This window comes from Theobroma cacao, chromosome 2, assembly GCF_000208745.1.
Source record: "Theobroma cacao cultivar B97-61/B2 chromosome 2, Criollo_cocoa_genome_V2, whole genome shotgun sequence".
NCBI classification, from domain to species: Eukaryota; Viridiplantae; Streptophyta; class Magnoliopsida; order Malvales; family Malvaceae; genus Theobroma; species Theobroma cacao.
In genome coordinates this window covers 15,063,226-15,079,871 of record NC_030851.1, presented here as the reverse complement: position 1 = coordinate 15,079,871, position 16,646 = coordinate 15,063,226, and the positions used below count along the sequence as shown (strand labels likewise).

At 34.1% G+C, this 16,646-nt stretch overlaps 1 long non-coding RNA gene across 1 annotated transcript; it reads left to right on the top strand.

Moving 5' to 3' along the window:
* Positions 7,791-9,552, top strand: LOC108660820. The gene is made up of 3 exons (XR_001926512.1): positions 7,791-7,832; positions 8,492-8,565; positions 9,386-9,552. It is a non-coding gene; the product is annotated as an uncharacterized LOC108660820 (long non-coding RNA).

Genomic DNA, 16,646 nt, shown 5'->3' with positions numbered 1-16,646 from the left:
GTTACAGTTGTTCGTCAAATACAGTGGTAGTGAATGTTATTATTTAGAAGCAAAATTTAGCGTTGTGGCTACCCTAATGACAGTTCCAATGCATACGATATGGATTTTTTCTTAAGAGTACGTAGCTAGGTGTGTGTATATATATATATATATATATATATATATATATATATATATATATATATATATATATGAAGTAGAACAAAATTGAACTAGGATAAAAAACTCATGTTGCTGTAGCTGGTGATGGGTTGTAAAGCAAGCTCAATTATTTTCGAGTCATCGAGCAGACGATGCAGCTGGTGGATTTGAGGTTCAGTGGGCGTCAGTTATTTTGAGACTAAATGCAAGTCCTTGATTAAACCCTTAGCTTTCTTTGATTTCTATATTTTCTTGTCAAACCATATAGAGGTACAGGTTCGATGAATTCTGTGTTTAGAACTTGTGCAAGATGGATGTGACTTTGTACTACCTTAACTAATTAGACACCTTCTGAAAGAAAGTGCATTTGTGTTAAGGAGGTGACCGAAGCTTCAATAAAGAAGGCCTTAAAAGCTAGGGTGACATAAAGCTCATGCTTTTCGACAGGAGGATATTTTCGCATGCAGCATATGGGTTGTAAACAACTGAGGCAAGGGTTTTGTAAGGGGGCCAAGGCCGAGCTTCCATGTGCTACTAGATATAGGATAAGTATTGAAACATCCTTCTTTATTATTATTATTATTTTCAAGTTTGGAGTAGAGAATTAGAACATATCATTACATCATTTTGTCCCCAAGCAAAGATAATCATTTCGAAAAAGAGCATGCAGGTTTATTTACGATAGCTAGAAATCTGTTATATACGTGCATTCTATAAGCTTAATGTTTGTAATAATAAAATTATACTAGCAATTAAGTAGGTTTTGGGTCCTGATGATAAGAAAAAAAGTTGGTTCAATTGGGTCCAATTACAATGAAGCAGAAAGCTTGGCTAGCTTATACCACACATGATAAGTATTCTTGCTTTATTGGTGGTGAAATGGAAGAGAATATTGCTTTATGGAAGGCGGTATTCCTTGAGAAAAATACTGCTTAATTAGATACGTGAGTTTTTGGTATTTTGGGCTTACTATTGACTATCGAATGGCTGAAATTCCTTCCTTAGCACCTAAGAGACGCATATGGCCGGCAAAGAAAAAATAAGGGAATTTATTTTGTTTGGGGCACAACACTACACAAAAAAGAGAGATCATGATGGGCGGCTTCTCTTTTTGGTACCTAACATGCGCTGGTCCCTGCACGGACCAATTTTAAGTAGCTAGCCATTGATAACAAAATGACTCAAACAGGCTTAGTGTCAAGGTCTCAGTAAAAAAATATTAATTTCACATTAAGGGAAGAAGTCTTAATTTTAGAAGGAAGTTATAAATCCCACCTCGACTAGAGTGAGATTAGACATTTAAATATTTACACTATCTCTAGCTTATAACCCAATGAGATCAAAGCGGACAATATCTTATCGCGACACTCAATCTAATTCTTTATTTTTGTCAAATCAGTTACTCCTATTGCTTTTCAAAAAAAAAAAAAATACTCTTATTGTAGTGCTAACTAGTGACTAGAGAGGTGGGCATTTTTAAAAAAATTACTCTTATTGTAGTATTGACTAATGACTAGAGAGGCATGCAAAACGCTTGCCTAGTGATAGTGTCATGTGCCAAACTTTAGTTGAATCTCGTGTAGTTTTAAACTTTGAAAATGAGAGCTTAAGTAAGCCTAAAACCCCCTATAAAAGTAAAAATGCAAGAAAGTAAGAAGAAGGGAGAAAGCTTAGAGAAATGAAATGCTTTATTATTTCTCTAATGTGAGTACAAATGAAAAGAAAGCCTATTTATAAGTTGATAGCCCCCCCTTATTGGATAGGATTAGGATCCATGAAATGTGAAATTTAAATTTGAAAAGGCCTAATCAAATTCAAATAAAATATGAGTGAATCTATTTACATTTGACTCAACATTTATAAGGGTTCAAATAAGAATAAAATCCTTTCGAACATGGGCTGGACACCCAATTGGGCCTATTGGCCTACTGGTTGTTGGACTGCTTGGATTGCCTAGGCTGTCTAGGCTTCTTAGGCAGTCTGTGCTGTTGGCCCATTGTTTGTCTTGGTTGCTGTTGTTCAATTTTCTACTCACACAAGTGCATGTATCGCAAAGATAATATAGAGATGAGTAGAGTGTCGATCCCACAGAGAATTGAATTAATATTTACTGTTAACCACTAAAATTATCACACCATAATTTTATCTAAACAATTAAAATTAAAAAGAAAAATTTAAATTAATAAACTAATAACTAAAACTAATATATAAGCAAATTTTACTTCTAGTGATTAACAGACCTAAGATTATGATGTCTCTCAATACTTCATCTGAATATTGTCTCTCTCTCTCTTAACTTAGTTTAATGGATTAAGTTGCTAACCTAGAGTCCTAAATTATTTACGAGTCTCTGTCGAGTTTTTCATAAAAATACATTTCTCAATTAATTTACTATATGTCTATGCAAATTATGTTAAAGAAAGATTCATCAAGTTTATACTCTAATTTTGGCTACGAATAGCTTATAGGCATATGTCTATCGTATATGCAAATTAAACCACCTAATCAACTAAGTGTATTCGATCATACGCTATTTTATTCAAGGTTTACCTAAATCTCATTTGTCAATGTTTAATCTAGATTTCCAATTCAATCTAATTGGTGGCTAGTCAACTAGAAGCATTAAGAACAAAATAAAATAAATAACTTAAATCCATCAAACATAAGTAAAAGAGAGATAAATAATTCAGACTATATATTGAGTTCAATCATAATCTTAGATTAAAAACTTAGTTCTCCATCAAGTCATACATGATCATTGAATAAAATTTAAACATTAAAAACAAAACCAAGAAAATAAGAGAATAAAAGAAAATATAGAAAAACTCAAGAATTGTATTCTTGATCTCCAAATCTCCTTAAATCTTGTAAATTCTTTTTAGCTTCAATGACTTTGTGGCTTGACTCTTAGCTGTTAATCTGGTGTTTTTTCATTCTCTTCTTTAAGTCTTCCAAAATGTTGTTTTTATGGGCTTTGAAGTTAGGCCAAGTTGGGTGGAGAAAGAAGTCAATTTCAATTGGGATTTCCTCATCAAACTATATAAGTCGTAGCCTTGCACAATTAATTAACATAAATCGTAATTGCTTTAAGACCTTTATAGTGCATCAACTTCGATAAGATTTTTGACCATCCTACAAGCTGAACTAGCAAGTGATAAACATGAAAGTTTTAGATTTTTCTCTCATCTTTCTAATGGTCCAAGAATCACTTCATTTGGAGCTCTGTAGAGAAAGTTATGGCCAAAATATCGAAACATGTGCAGTGAAAGTTTGCACCTTGAAATTGCTCTCATTCTTCCATTAAAATTCTTCTTTCATCAAACACCTACAAAAGCACAAATAAATCAATAACAACCTATCTTAACCACATTAACACCAAATTAAGCATAAAATTAACTAAGATTAGATTGATTCACCTAAAATAACCAATTTAAAATAATTAAATAAAACCTACTAATTTCTTATGCATTACTACAAGAATTAAACTAAATTATTATCAAAATTAAGCCCAAATAACTCTATATCATAGAGTTATTAGTTGCCTAAGTTGCTGGCTTGCTAGCCTAGGTTGTCTACTAGCCTACCAAAGCTATCTAGGTTGTCTGCTTGCACACCAAGGTTGTCTGAGTTGCGTGCTTGTGTATGTAAGGCTTGTAATTGGTCTAGTAGCTTTCGCACCTTTTCCAGAACCTTCGACAGCTTTTAGGGTTGGTTCGGCAACTCGTATGACTTGAACCCATGTGTAGTGACATCGTTTTTAACTCATTTTGGCAATGCCCTTGTTGCTTTGTAAAAGAGCTCTACTTAGTCTTGGAACTGCCATAGGTCCTTTGTTGACTCTCAACTTACCTCACTCTTTAGAAAACCCTTCCATTTCACTAAACATTAGTGCTTCGACATATGGTTCTTTTCCCTTAGCACTCGATCAACCAACACTTATTCAAACTCACGTTTGTATACTGTTTTATTCTTATCGTGCAATTTGGATTACTCCTTGGCTAGGGTCATGCTTGTTCTCATGGTAGGGCTTCAACATCTTACATGGAAAACTGAATGTACCTTCGGCTTGGGTAACAACTCTATCTTGTATGCCACCTTTCTGATCCTTTTCAACACTTAATAATGCCCTTCGTAGTGTTAAACTAGTCCCTTATGGAGACCTTATTTTTTAGCACCAAGTGTAGCTTCACCATAACTAAGTCTTTTATCTCGAAATGTGCCTCTTTACGTGACTGATTGGCTCACTTTTTCATCCTCTTAGTCTCATTGTGAAGATATACTTGAACTAGGTTTAGTTGCTTTTACCACGTTCTAACATGTTTGTATGTCGCAAGCATTGGATAGATATACCTGGTTGCTATGATGCTTGGTGTGAGAGGTTGTTGCCTAATTACCAACTCAAATGGACTTTGTTCAGTTGCCTCACTCCACTACAAGGTGTGGGGGACTTGGGCCACATCTATCCACCTTGGCTAGTCAATTTACATGTTGCGCACAAAATGGTATAAGTACAACTCCAACAAGGCATTCATTCTCTTGGTGTGGCCATCTGTCTGTGGGTGAAGGCTAGTTGAAAAGTTCAGCTTGGACCCTATCATTTTGAAGAGCTTGATCCAAAATCTCCTAATAAAGCAACCATCCCTGTCATTAACAATGGTCAGTGGAATACCCCACTATGTGACCATATAGCTAATGAATAGTCTCATGGCTTCCTCAGCTAGACATTATTGACTAGTAAGGATGAAGGTAGCATATTTGGAGAAATGGTCCACCATGACCATGATGCAACCTAGTCCATCTACCTTGGGCATCCCATGATGAAGTCTATACTCATACTTTCCCATGGGTGGTTGGGTATGGGAAGTGGTTCAAGTAATCTTACCAATTTCTTCTACTCCATCTTGTCTTGTTGGTAAACTAGACATGTGAACACATTACTTTTTACATCCTCTCACAAGTGCGGCCAATAATAGTTCTCCTTGACCAATGCCAAAGTGCAATGAGTACCTAGGTGTCCAGCCCAACTCGAATTATGGCACTCTTTAAGGATCTCTCTACAGAGTTTCCCATATTGCAGTTAATAATAGTTCTCCTTGACCAATCCTCGGCCCTTGGTGTAGATAAGATCTTCATTAACCAAGAATTTTCTAGTTTTCCCTTCCTTAGCGTACTCCATCAACGACTATGCCATTGTGTCATGCAATGATAGCTCTATTATACAAAGTTATTTTATCACATTTTGAAAGCTGAAGTGTCACGACCCGGTACTCTCCTCGAGCTCGTAACAACCGTCGCAATGTCCTGATTGACATTCATTACCCGAAATACCAACTGAAACCTCGCAAAGCTTTAATATCAGTTTCTCACCTCCCTTGCGAGCAACAGTTGCTAATATCATATTTTAAAAGATTATACGCTATTTCTAAACCAAAACAATAAAAAAATAATTTTCATCTCTCGGGGGTATTTTGGTCATTTTTCTCTAAAATTTTGAAACCAACTAATAATGTAGTATGCAAGTGCAAAACACATATTTCATAATCAAAAATAAGTTTAGATGTCTAAAACATTCATTAAAAGTGAAATGATAGCTATTAGAATAAAATAAAAATATTGAATAAAATATTTCATTTTCTTATAAAATAATTTTTATAGAGTTACCGTAAATAATTTTTGTAGTGTAAAAGCTAAATAAATTCATACATACTGTAATACAAATAACCAAAGTATAAGATTTAATTTACAGTGACACGTGGGCTCACAAACGACCAAAAGTATCGGAAGCGGTAAACCTATAGTTTTTGAGGACGCAAGTCCAACTGTAGCTCTCAACGAAATGAGCTATCTACCGACTATCCTGAGCCTGAAATGGGTGGAAAGGAGGGTGGTGAGATTATATAATCCCAGTGAGTAAACAAATACCATCTAAAATATCTAAAGCTGAGTAAATAGAGACAGATAAAATAGATCAAGCAAGAAAAATTTGTGTTCTCCCATCACCCATCATTGGCCGAATCTTCCATGTAGAGTGTGTATGGTGGATTTGATTTTATGTCAAGTGAATTGGTTAGGAAATGATGAATTATGGTGAAAAAATCAAGTAGGAAAAATCATAGTGTTGATGCACCTACCATGGCCGAAATTCCCAAGAGAAAATGTGAAGATGATTTTGCTAAATTTTATGCTATTTGACTTGTGTTTGATGGTTTGGAGAATTGGAAGAAAAATGGAGTTAATTGGAGTTAAATTGGACATATTGGCCAATTAATCGAGTGATAGATCGAATTAGGCCAATACCGTTTTATTTAGGTACACAATTGAATTTGTGTAGAACACCGTATTTAGATAGTTACCCAGGTATTTCACATCCCATTTCATGCATTAGTATAAAGGCTGAATTGGTTTTACAACGATTTAGCACAAATGTAGTAAATGGCTTATTATACATTATGTCTAGGTGGTGAGCTTTCTGGCAAAAGTAAAGAGATGGTACTTGAGGATCAAGAATCGGAGTACTCGAAATTCAACTCTCGAAATAGTGAGTAACCTTATCATCATCTTGATTATCTAAAGTGAATTTTAATTCGTTTTTGTGATTTTATGGAAAATGTGATTAAATGAAATGATTTTATAAAATTGTCTTGAAATTGAATGATAGTTTTGAAAATAGAGTAATTGGAGACTACTTGCTGTGTTATAAATTATGTTTTGAATTGAATGGCTTATGATAATGTGGGCATGAATGGCTGGATGGGTATTTGTGTTGAAAATGTATAAACTTTTGTTTGCCTTGATAGGCTGGATAATGATAAAATTGCCATGTCATGCTGTTGAATTTTATTGTATGGTGGGTTTAGCTTGCTACAGCGGGCGGGTTTTGTGGATCAGCCTTTCTGAGGGGCACGAAATCCTGTTGTATTCTTACCTCGATCGGAGAGGTGTTGTCAAACCCTGCTTTATAAAATAATTATAATGTCATTCACATGCTCGATAGAATGTTTGTATATTTAGGAAGTTCGAGAAATCATTAAAAGACGATATTGCCCCTAATGGTACCATTGAGTCGATTAAGCCTCGAACTAGTTCAAATAGGAATTTTAAGGTGAAATTAAGAGTTTCATAGTTCAGGGATGACTTAAAATGGTAATTCGGAGTTCGAGGATCAATTCGGAGTCAAACAGGAATTTTCATTATCTAGGGGTAAAATTATAATTTTTCCACCCGCGGACAAAATTTGAGATTTTGAGAGAATTTAGATCACATTTGACAAATTGGAGAATGGTATGAGTATAAGGGATGAAAAATATGTCTATGGGTAATTTTTCAATTTTTGAGGTAAAAATGTAATTTTTCACTTTACGGGGGTAAAAGTGTAATTTTTAAAAATTTGCTCCACCAAAACTTTGAAAAAGTCTAGAAATTTCATGGAAGACATGGATAAGTGAAGAGGATTGAGTGGTAGAAAAAGAAAGTCAAAAAGATGGCTAGAAAAAAATAAAATAATAAAATATTCAAAAGGTAAATAAAATAATAATATTTTATTAAGCCTATTAAAAGGCTTGAAAATTCCAGAATTCTTCATTGGGAGGGTCAGCCAAAACCAGCAGGAGAGAGAGAGAAATAAGAACAAACCCTAGAGTGAGAAAATTCAAAGAAAAAGTGTGATTTTTCAAGGAATCAAGTGTTTAAAGGTATGATTTTTCAAGCTTAGCTTAAGATTTATCATTTCCATGCATTTCTCCTTATTTTCCATGGTTAAATTATGTGTTTTGATGATGGATTCAAATCTGATCATATGGGTTTAGAGAGAGAAAGTTGTTAGATTAATTTGATTTTGAACTATGTTAGTGTTTAGTGTTAGTTTAGCATGTTTATGAGTAAAACAACAAGAAAAATATTCATTTTCTCCATGAATTTCTCTAGGCCGAATCTAGCCAATGGTGTGTGAGGATGAGGTTGACTTTATTTTAAGAGAATTAGATGGAAAAATGATGAATTATGAGGTTGGAAATTAAATGGGAATTTTTGGTGCAAAAAAATTGAAATTTTTACCCACTAGGGGTAAAAGCGTAATTTGTGATCCGAACTGATAAATTGGACCACATTCATAGTCATTGAGGTATTGTGGATATAATTGGATAATTGAAATTGAAATGGATGGAATTGGAGTTGAATTGGAGATTTTAGAAATTTACACCGTGTATAGGCGAGTTAGGTCGGACACTGTGATTAAGCGATTGTCCAAACATTTCACACCCTATCTAGTGCATACGCATGGATAAGAGCCTGAAATAATATATATTGATTTGACATAAATTATTAAATTTTTTGTGTCATGTATTGTGGATAGGTGGTGAGCTATCTGATACGGGTAAAAGACTACACCCGAGGACCGAGAATAGGAGTATATCTACTCCTAGTACAGTGAGTAAACTTACTATCGTCTTAATTATCTAGAGTAGATTTATTTAATTGTGTGATTTTATGGAAAAATGGTTTAATTGGAAAATTATTGTGTTTTATGGGAAAATGGGATTTTATAAAATAATTTTATAAAATTTTTGAAAATTTAATAATGATTTCAAAAATAGAGTAATTGGAGACCTATACTATGATTGTGTTGTTTATCCATGATTTTACATTAAATGGCTTATGATAAATGTGGGTATGACTGGTTATTTTTATGATTTAAAGAATATGTGAACTGCTTTGATTTGCCTTGAATGTGTTAAGTGAGCCATGTCATACTATTGTGATTTTATTGGTTGGTGGATTATAAAGTGGGCACTGCAGTGACGGGGGTTCCGTGGGCCAGCCTAATTAGAGGGGCACGGTTCCCAATTATTGAGCTTACCTCGATTGGAGAGGCGCGTAGGATAACTCCCGAGGTAGGATTTGAGTACACTTCACGCTGGCCACCACGTGAAATTGGGACTCAGCCAACGCCAAGGAACGGCTGTGTTGTCAGAGGTGAAATGTGTTTGTGTGTGTGACAATAAACAGCCTTGGCGGTCTCGGTAAGATGCCTTCGCGAGGTATCCCCGAGAATGGATTTTTGGCAAGGGCCAAGTTTTTGAAAAGTACATAAGCCATGTTGAGTAATTGGATGAAATCCAATTATTTATATGGGTTGGGATGAATTATTTTAATTGTCTCCTATTACTCGGCTTTAGATTATTTTGATGATGTCTGTCTACTCATTGGGATTTTATAATCTTACACTTTCTTCCTATACATTTTTTAGGCTCAGAATAGGCAGTAGACTGTCAATTGCATCGAGAAGTAAATTTCAAAGTTGCATCCTTAAAAGCAAAGTTATAGACTTAAACCTTCTTAGTTATTTGGGGGCCCACGTGTCATTGTAATTTAAATTGCATACTCCAGTTTTCTATATTACAGTATGTATAAATTTATTTTTTTTATGTGCAGAAAATTAATTTTTGATGTTTCAAAAATATATATATATTGTTTTACATTAAAATAGATTATTTTAATTAGTATTTTTATTTTATTTTATTATTCAAAAAAAAAAAAGAAAGAGAGAGGAATGGAAAAACTGGCACAAAAGCCTTGCGAGGTCTCGAAAGGCATTCGGAGGAAGAATGTCTGTCGAGGCTTCGCGGAGGTTGTCACGGGCTCGATGGGAGTTCTGGGTCGTGACAAGCGTGTAGGGTAACTCTCGAGGTACAACTTTAGAGTTCACTTCACGTCAAACCACCAAGTGAGGGTGAATTCAGCCAACGCCAAGGTACGGCTATGTTTTTAAAATAAAAACATGATTTATGCGTACATGACTTTTTAACAGCCTTGACGGACTCGGTTGGGATAGCCCCAGGCCAAGGTATCCCTGATAACTGAATATGAGAATGATTTTGCCACGAGCCAAGCTTTTCAGGAAATCATAAGCCTCATTATTTATTTGGGTGAAATGAATATATTTTATCTTATTAAAATGAGTTCGAAATGCTATGAATCATTTTTATGCTAAGTTTTTGAGATTTTAGGTTTGGAATTTAAGTATTTTAGTTATTTTTCTCAATTTAGTTCAATACATGTTGATTAGTTTAGTTTAAGTTATTTTAGTTTAATTTTATGTTATTTTGCTTTAAATTACTTTAAGTTTAGTTATTGTTGTTCTCTTTTATTGTTTTTATAGGAAATTTGATGAAAAGTCCTTAGTTGATGAAATTCATGCAAGTATGGTGATGGCTTTATTCACACATGATGCAATATTTTTAGCATAACTTAAGTTACAGAAGTCCAATTCACGTGATTCTTAAGCCATTGGAAAGCTAAGAGATAGGGCTACAAATTTGGTACTTATAACGATGCCAAGATGTAGCAGTATCCCATTGTAAGACCTAAGAGTATGGTGTTACAATACTGGTGAAGGGAGGTCACAACGTTGGTTGAAAATGAAGCATCATACTTAAACCCAGCAGCACAACGCCAAAGAAGGCAGGGTAGTGGAGCCAGATAGGTTGCCAAAATCTGTATATTATGGGATTTTTAAAACTATGGCTTTTGAAGAGTATTTAAGGGACATTTTTAGAGGTTTTCAGGAGAAAATAGGAAGCAACTATTTTGGAGAAAAAGAGCCAAAAACAAGGCAAGAAATCAAGAGAATTCAAGGGAGAATTGAGATTCAAAAGTTTCAAACTATTAGTTTCTCTCTCTATTTTTATTCTTCTCTTATTTTCTTTGAGTAGGATTAATGGTTAATTTTCTTTGGATGATGTCTTTAGTTAATATTATTAGTTACGTTTCTAGGATTATGACTGAACTTAACATATAATTTGGATTTTTAATCTCTCTTTTGTTTATTTTTTTTATTTTTTTCTCTTTTGCTTATTTTCAATGGGTATGCATTCTTTATTCCAATTCTGTGTTTATAACTTACAATTGCTTGATCACCAATTAGATTGATTTGGATATGTAAATACAACTTCACGAAGGGAGTTTAGATTAGGCTATGAATAGACTAGCATGTGTTCAAATTCACTTAGATAATTAGGTGATTTGATTTGCATATAGGATAGACATATAACTATGTGTCGCATGTAGCCAAGATTAGAGCACAAACTTAATGAATCTGTCTTTAGTTGAATTTACATAGACATATAATAAATTAATTGAGAGGGATATTTTTATGAGTATCTCGACAGAGACTTATAAATAACTAGGAACTCTAAGTTAGCAACTTAATCCATCGAAATAAGTTTAGAGAGAGAAAGAGGATTCAAATGAAGTGTTGAGGGATATCATAATCCTAGGCTTTTAATCAATTGATTTTTTAGTGAATTTTGCCTTTCAACTTTTAGTTTTAGTTTATTAGTTCAATTTTCCTTTTAATTAATCTTTCAATTTTGATTACTTGGATAAAATTAGTTTGCCACAATTTAGTACTTAGCTTAAGTTGGTTCAATTCCTTGTGGGATTCGACACTTTACTTACTTTTATATTATTTGTTGCAATATGTATACTTGCATGAAGAAAATCTAACAACATGCAACAATCCCTTCTTAATGCATGGCATAGGAGTCCCTTAGGCTTCACTCAAGGTTGCTAGTGTGGCCATCCTATTGAGTACGTCCACTACCAAATTTGCTTGCCCAGGCTTATACTCCAACCGATAGTCAAATTCAGCCAAAAAGTCTTTTCAATGAGCTTGCTTGGGGATGAGCTTCTTTTAGATCTAGAAGTTTGACGTTGCCACATTGTCTGTCATCGCCACAAACGAAGCCCCAAGTACGTAGTGTCTCCGTTTGCGAAGGCAATGCACCATTATGGTCATCTCCTTTTCTTGCATTCTATACCTCCTCTCTGCACTCCTTTGATAGCAAAGTCTAATGTGTTAGCATGGATCTTGTATGGTTTAGTGTGGTTTGGAAACGCCAACACTGGTTTATTACCCATCGTCTTCTTCACTTGTTCGAAGGCTTGTTGGCTCAGTGTAGTCCACTCCTATGCATTTCCCTTCCTTAACATGTTGGTTAGTGGTGTGGAGATAGAAGAATAGTCCTTGATAAATCTTTGATAGTAATTAGCAAGGCCTAAGAAAGATCGAAGTTTAGGTACTTTAATGGGCAGTTCCTAGTCAAGTATGGCATTCACTTTGTCTAGGTCCATCTAAATGTGGTACTACTAATGATGTGTCCCAAGAAAGGTACCTTTTAAAAGGCAAAGGTGCATTTCTGCTTCACGAACTATTGTTGATTTTGCACGCACAAGCATACGTATCGAACAAGTAATATAGACAGTAAGTCCAAAACCATATCCTCCAGAGATTTGTTCCTAATTTTCACTAAGTACTAAAATTATGACAAACCAATCTTATTCAAGTAACTAATTTTTAAAAAAAATTAATTAAAACGAAATTAAAACAAAATACTAAATTAATTAACATAACTTAAAATTTACTTGAGAAAGGCAATAGATTAAAACTTAGGTTTATGATTTCATTCAACAATTCATCTGACACCAATTTCTCCTATTATTTACATTCATGGGTGGTTTTACTAATCTAGAATCCAAAGCTATGTACAAGTCTCTATCGAGATGCTTGTACAAATACCTAACTTAATTGGGTTACTATATGTTTATAGTAATCGATTAAATATGATTCATTAAGCTAGTTTTTTTTTATTTGGTTGCGCGTGACAATTAGCGTATGTTTACCTTAATCGCAAATCAGATTACCTAAGTGACGTGAATATACACTGTTCAAATCTTAGTTCAATCTAAAATCTCTTTGTCGAGTCTCAATTAGATTCACAAATCATTTAATCATTGGTCACACAATCAAAAGCATTAAGAGAAAATTTGAATAAGCAAAACTATACCCATTCATAGTAAATAAAAGAGAAACAAATATTTAGATTACATATTGAAATCCACCATAATCCTAGAAATGCAAATTAGTTCATAATATTTAAATAAAACATCATTCAAAGAAAAATTAGCCATTAATCTAGGTCAAAGAAAATAAGAAAAGCACAAAAGTAGAGAAAGAAACCAATGATTGAAGAAGAAATTAATGATTGAAGCTTTTGATCTTGATTTTCTCTTAAATTATCTTGCTTTCTTGCTTTTTTTTGGCTTCTCTTTTTAGAATAGTTGCTTGCTGTCCTCTCTTCAAAACCTCTGAAAAATGCCTTTTAAATAGCCTCTAAAAGCCCTAACTTCCAAAATCTCATAGGATTGTTACTTTTGGAAATCCTTGACTGTCGCGGCACTTAAAGGTTCTGTCTTGACTTTCATTCTCCTAGTGCAGTACTTCCATTTAGACGAAGATTTTGACTATCTTGCAGTCCAAACTGGGCAAAGTGTTAAATATAAAAGTTGTAGCCCTATCTCGTAACTTTCTAATGGTCTAATAATCACCTCATTTGGACTTATGTAGCGAGATTTATGCTAAAACAACCAAAATATGTGCAGACAAAGCACAAGTCCACTATGTGCCTTTTTTCACGAATTGAAGTTATTTTCGATCCTACTCGTACAAAAACATAAAAATAAACATAAATAGCATAATTATTAACTTAAAATAAATATTTAACCATAAATTAACTAAACTAATAAAATAAATAAAAACACTTAAATTCGATCCTAAATCTAGTCTAACTTAGCTTAATTAGGTATTTAATCTCCCATTAAATATATGTATTTGGTGCAAACATTAAATATATGTATTTGACAGCCCCAAACTTGAATCTTTGCTTGTTCCCAAGTAAAAGGAAGAACTAAAAACAAAACAACTAGCTAGAGATGCAATTCATCAAAGCATGAATTCCCTATTTTTCCTATAGAAATTATCCCACAATATGAACTCAAGGTGAAACATAGATAATCATTAAATTCATGCTCAATTCAATTGCAAGTTCGTTCTCAAATGAATTTCACAATATTTATGTGTGTGTGAGCAATCTTTTTACAAAGAATATAATACAATTCAGATAAGATTATGCTAATGGAAAATTTAGCTAGTGTTAGAATTCCATAGGTTTACTTTTCATTTCTTTCTTCACTAATGTAGATTAACACTTATTCAAAGATCAATAGGTTTTTATTAAGCTTGTAATGTAAGGCTAGAGTCTAGGTATGATAAAGGATATAATGTGGCTTAATATCACCCTAAGCACATAATTATTCTAGAACTTATAGAACTTTATTTTCCTTACCAAATACACCATTTTCATCAAATTTTTTTCTTTTGGTTCAACACTTCTTCTTTTTCTCTTTTTTTTTTATCACAATTTCACACCCCCAAACTTATTTCTTTTTATCATAGGTAGTGGGGTGAATTCTAATAATTTTTGAATTTTTTTTAGCAACTCCACCTTTTTACCTTAATCTAAATTTCCTAAAACAATATACATGCTTAGGAGTGAAGGTTGCAACACTGGAATTTTATTTTAAGGCTTGGCTTATTATTATGTTGTAAAACAAAGAAAAGGGAAATTAGGCTCGAAGGGGTATACTAAAGATAAAAGATTTGCAAAGTTAGCTTGAAAGGCTCAAACGGTGTAAAGATGACCTAAATCATGTCCCATCCTAAGTGTTATCTAGAATTTCATTTCGAGACAGAATTAAACAAATTCTAGAATTCTTGACTTCACCAAAATTAACACCAACATAATCTTCTCTAAATCAAATAGCAATTTTAAGCAAAAAGATTCTTCATGCATAGTTTATGGAAATCGCATTCTATAATTAAATTAACAAAAGAATATCACAATCACTCAATTTATGCATATATCAAATCAAGAATCAAAATAGCAAGATAATCAAAATATCTTCCTAGGATTGGTACTTAGATAAGTTGGGTGATCATTTATACCTCATTGTATCTTTTATTTCTTGTTTACTTAGAGTGTGCAAGACACTATAAGGGTAGTCTAAACTAGGGTAAGCTTAGGACTTGTTATAAAAGGGTTGGAGCTTGGGTTAAAAGCCTACCTTGTAAAATTTTGGTGGAAGCTATTAATTCCACTGGTATTAGTGAAGTTGGATTGAAAATCCTTCACTGGGAAGATCAACATAGTGGATGTAGGTCAGGTGGACCAAACCATTATAAATATTATGCTTTGTCCACTTCTCTTAACCTCTCTATACTTGGTGTCTACTAACTTCAACAAGTTTTCAAAACATCTATCTTAAATTTTCCAAATGGATTTTAAATCTCAAAAGCTACCCTTAAAAATATTTTTAAGTGTTATTCACTCCCTTCTAGCACTCTTTTTGGGACCAACACACTCACCACAATGTCAACGAACACGAGCCCCCTAGCTCGAGCAAATCATTTGGCCTTGATTGTGCCCAAGACCAAAGATCCAAGCTTTGTGACCTCCCAATCTTGCTCATCCTCTTCTTGACCAATGGCCACTAGTTGGCTCCTTTTAGACGGTCTTTCACCTAATATGGACCATCACATAGGAAACACGATCATGGCTTGGTCTCCCCATCTTTGGTTAGTCCAGTCCTTCAGTTGAATGGCTTCTTTTCCTTACCATTGCCTTTTTTGGATTATTGATTGTGATTTCTACCACTTTTGCCTCTTTTTTTTTGGCTTGGAAGAGGAAGGCTTGAAGTCAGGCTTTCGTAACTCAACAAATGATTCTGCCATGGTCATGGCCTTCGTGATGTTCTGCACACTTCTCCTTTGAAGTTCCAACTTGGCTCATGGTTTGAACCAATCCATGAAAAACAAAGTGCTTTATTTTCACCAAGATCATTAATTTGTAACAATAACTCAACGAATTGTTTAACATATTATTTTAGCTCCCTTTATTGAGTAAACCTCTTAAGTTTTGCATGCACTTCAACGTTTGTGTACTTAAGGTGGAATTACTTTTGAAACTTTCAATAACTTTGCTTAAGTGTTGATGGTTGCTCCCCCAAGCTTCTCATTACACTTATGTCTTTACCATAGTAAGGCAATGTTGACCAAGTACATCACTGTGGAATTAATTTGTAGAGCATCCTCTGTGATGTCTATTGCCTTGAATTATTGCTCCAATCTTCAAAGAAAACTATCCACCTCCTTAGCTTCTATCGTGTCTTAGAATTCCTTGGGCTTGGGCATTTTCAAATAGGCCCCTAATTGAGTGGCTAGTACACCACCCTTTATGGTGCACCTTAAGTGTTGCGAGCTTGTTCCTAAGCCCCCATGCCTCCAACCATAATGACTCAACTAGCTCCTCCAATTCAACATCTCGATGGGTGACCATTTCCACTTATTCATTTAGCTCCCATGAAACTCGTCATCTCTAGACCTCAGCTCCTTCATGCTAGCCTCAAACTCCTCGAGCTTGTCTCTTATTTCTCCCACGACCACCTCCACCCTAGACATGCGGCCTTCAAAAGTGAACATTATATCGCTCAACTTACCTTGCTTGGTTGCACCTCTAGTCTCATTGACCTTTTGGATTGGTTTAAACTGGTGTTCATTGATGCCATTTCCCACTTCCTCGAACCTAGCTTTGATACCAATTGTCACATGTCAA